Here is a 3,244-nt window from a genome sequence, read left to right as displayed (position 1 = left end):
CCTGCATCGTCTTATGATGCAGACGCAGGTAACCAGGATCAGCATCCAGCGCCTTGTTGATCAGGATGAGCACTCAGAGTCAGTTGGTGAGCCTCCTTGCATTCCAGAGGACTCTTTTGATCATTTGCTTTCATTATTTCATTGTTAGGATGATCGGGGGTCTTGTCCCGACATCCCTGTTTGTTTTATAGGCTTCATAGATAGTTAGACAGTTAGTAGTTCAGTTGTCTTTACATTATCATTTCATATGTTAAGACTTGAGTTGCCATTTTGGCCAAGTTGAATGTTGACTTTTAAACATTCTAAGTTATTTTATTAAACCATTGAGTAAGTGCATTTGATCATTGTAATAATGCTTAGAGTCTTCCACTGAGTAAGTAAGCCATGCCAAGGGTTTGCTTGGGGCCAACAATGGTTCTCGAGTGCCAGCCACGTTCGGGGTGTAGTCTCGGGGTGTGACAGTTGATTTGTCATGATCCTCCTCAAGAAATATAAGATTTTCATGAGGAGATTATTCTTGTTTTTGTGTTTGTTGGATTCTAGACTTCAATTTCAACCCTGAAACACCTATTGATTTTCAACGTATGTCATCCTCAACTTCAAGATCAAAATCTTCAAAATGAGTATTTGATGCATAACTTAGACTAGGTTGTGGAATTGTCAAGGGAAAGTCCTCCACTGTCGCAATATTTAAAAATCTGAGATAGAGGATTTCCCTCTTTCGGGTATAGGCTTTCCCAAGTGAATGGAAAGATTTTAGACTGTAGAGAAAAAAAGACTTCATCAATTAGTATTTTATGCCTCTTCTTTGTTTATTTCTTTCCCTTGTTGAATCACTTGTCCATATGATAAAAGATCAAAATAATCGTAATTATAAGATTTAAGCGCCACACTCTAAAATAAGTCACTACTAAGTTGTACAGTTTTTTTACATTTTCCACTCTTAATTGTTCTAACATTTTTCAAATTGCATATGCATTGCCCTTTCATGTAAAACCTTTTGGTGCATACAAGTCATCTGGTATAGTCAGACCATCATCAAGGAAGTTGATTTTTCTTGATCCAGTATGTTATACTTATTTCTACCTTTATTAATATTAGACTTCAAATCTGAAACACCTCTTGATTTTCAGGGGATATCATCCGTAACTTCAAGATCAAAATCTTTAAAATCAATATTTGATGCAAAATATAACTAGATTATGGATCTAACAAGGAAAAGTCTTCTACTTTTTCAGTATTTGAAGATCCAAAAAGGCTAGGATTACCATCTTCTTCATCAATTCGTATTTTATTCCTCTCATTTGTTTTCTTATTTTCTTTGTCACTGTTTTTTCTATATGATAAAAGAACAAAGTGATCATACTTTAGCATCATATTCTAAAATAAGTAACTACTAAGTTGTCTAGCCTTTTTACATTTTCTTTTATTCTTTTTAACTGTCCGACATTTGAAGTTTTCATCCATCATTTGGTCCATCCGATAAAATTATGACTATTCTAATACTCAAGCATCACATTTTGAAATAAAATGATTATCAAACAAAAAAGATGATTATCTTTTGCTTCTTACTCATAATATGTCATGTTTTAGAAGTGCCTTTTGACTAAATTAATAAAATAATAAAAATATCACAATTACAAGACAAACTGATAATATTTTTGACTCTCACAATAACAAGACTCTAACAAATAACTCATTAGATATCAAAGGAGATGTGTTACCTTATGACAGTGTCACGCCCCAAGGCTACCCCCTAAACGTAACACGGGACCTAAGATCACGAGTGACTCCAAGCTAACCCTGAGTCTAGCATATCACAAGCATACTGAATAGATAACAAAGATAAGCGGAAGCATAATGTAACACCCCGTTGTTTGAAAGAAACTAGAATCAGAAAAAAACCACTTTTTTGAACGATTAAATTTGGAAATATTGGAAGTTATGTTAAGTATGAGTCTTGGGTCAACTTCAAACGACCGTAACTCTCAGTAAAGAATGAGTTAGATGTGTCATAAGATATCAAATGAAAGGTCTTTGAATTATCTTTCCAACGCCACCGAGTTTGCTAATTTTCGAGCTCGTATGAAGGAGATATGCCCGTTCGAAGTTGCGTTATCTAGATATGGAAAGTTTCCCGGATTTAAGAGGGGTATTTTGGTCTTTTTTCCTACCCAATTGGTTTAATTCATTTTTAGTAATTTAATTAGGGTCTAAACTTATTTGGTTCAGTTTACGCTTTACAAAATTGTGCCAGGGCTTTGAGAGAAGAGAAAAGAGGAGAAAAGCCAAAGTTCATCATCGTTCTTGAGATTTCCCTTGCGGATTTCGCCAAGGGTTAATCCCTACGAGGTATGTGAGATCACATAGCGTTGGGCTCGTTCACCCAAGCGCCAATCATAATTTAATTCAGCGTATTTATGTTCTTGAAAGTAAAGTAATTGAGTTCTTGGTGGATTTTGTTGAAGTTTCTATTGGGATCTTGATTGTTGAGTTCTTGAGAAGTTCTTGAGTTAGTTTCATGAAATTTGAGGTTGTGTTTGAGTAGATTCTTGTATACTTTGGTTGAGTATTCGAATCTAAATATTTGGGGAAGGAACCAATCGAATCTAGACGAATTAGGGTCGAAAAATGAACATGAAAATTTGTCAAAATTCTGGGAAAAAGGGGTGCGGTGCCGCGCCACTTAGTGCTCCCCAAATCAGTGTCTAAAGTTTGGGCTCTAGGGCGCCGTGCCACTCAGTGCGCCCCAACCCAGGTTCTGTAGTTTTAAGTCTGGCGCCCTGCGCCACTTAGTACGCCATGGTCGTCAGGTCCTCTACCCTTTCCCACTTCTTTCCATTCAAGTTCTCTTGAATCATACCTATGTTTACTAGTTGATTTCTACACTCTAAGGTACGTCTAAACATTATGAGATCATCCATAAACATTAATCATAACCTTGAATCCATAATTCAAATTCAAGGAAAGTTAAGAGCTAAGTCTAGAGAAGTTCTTAGAGTCTTTTCAAAAGTCTTTTGCAAATGCTTTAAACTTGTTTTAAGACTTGAGTTTTGAGTTGAGTAAAGAGTAACGAATGAAGTTCATTTTCTTCAAAAGAGTATATGGGAATATGTATTCCCAAAGAGTAAATGTTTTCACATTTAAACAAGAAATGAAACATTGATTTCCAAAAGAGTCTTTGAGCTAGTTTTGAGTAAAGAGTAAATGTTTTCACATTTAAGCAAGAGAGGAAACACTGATT

The sequence above is a fragment of the Solanum tuberosum genome, unplaced genomic scaffold, assembly GCF_000226075.1.
Source record: "Solanum tuberosum cultivar DM 1-3 516 R44 unplaced genomic scaffold, SolTub_3.0 scf00200, whole genome shotgun sequence".
Classification (NCBI taxonomy): Eukaryota; Viridiplantae; Streptophyta; class Magnoliopsida; order Solanales; family Solanaceae; genus Solanum; species Solanum tuberosum.
This window is presented reverse-complemented; position numbering follows the sequence as displayed.